The sequence below is a fragment of the Mesitornis unicolor genome, unplaced genomic scaffold (genome assembly GCF_000695765.1).
Source record: "Mesitornis unicolor isolate BGI_N332 unplaced genomic scaffold, ASM69576v1 scaffold42623, whole genome shotgun sequence".
Lineage (NCBI taxonomy): Eukaryota > Metazoa > Chordata > Aves > Mesitornithiformes > Mesitornithidae > Mesitornis > Mesitornis unicolor.
The window spans coordinates 1-468 of record NW_010174887.1 but is presented as its reverse complement, the minus strand read 5'-3'; positions in this window follow the sequence as shown (position 1 = coordinate 468).

Genomic DNA, 468 nt, shown 5'->3' with positions numbered 1-468 from the left:
CATTCCTGGTTTTCACCAAGTACTTGAGAAATACTATGACTTTTTTTTTTTTAATCTTGAATAGATCCTATCTCCATATGCTGGGAGTCTGAGGTTTTAAATCAAGACTGTCATTTGCCTCAGATTTACATATATTGTAAATATCAGAATGCCTTTTCACTGAAATTAGATCACTTGAAAGCCCTTTACTTTTGTGTGTGCCTATAATGCCCTTAAGACTTTCCCAGCAGGAGTCTTGCATTGATTAGCTTTCAGAAACATTATAAAAGTAACTTTCTGTGTAATGGACAGTCATCTCCACTGAAATATTGTTTTCTATTTTGTTGCAAGTAAGGATAGTTCTACAGTGGGTTTGCTAATTCTGTGTCCCTAGCATCTGGAGCATCCATGTGCACTCCAACAGTTCTTGTTTGCTGTAGGTCAGCACAGTGAGTGAAATGTTCCTGCATCTGGGCAGGAACAACCCCA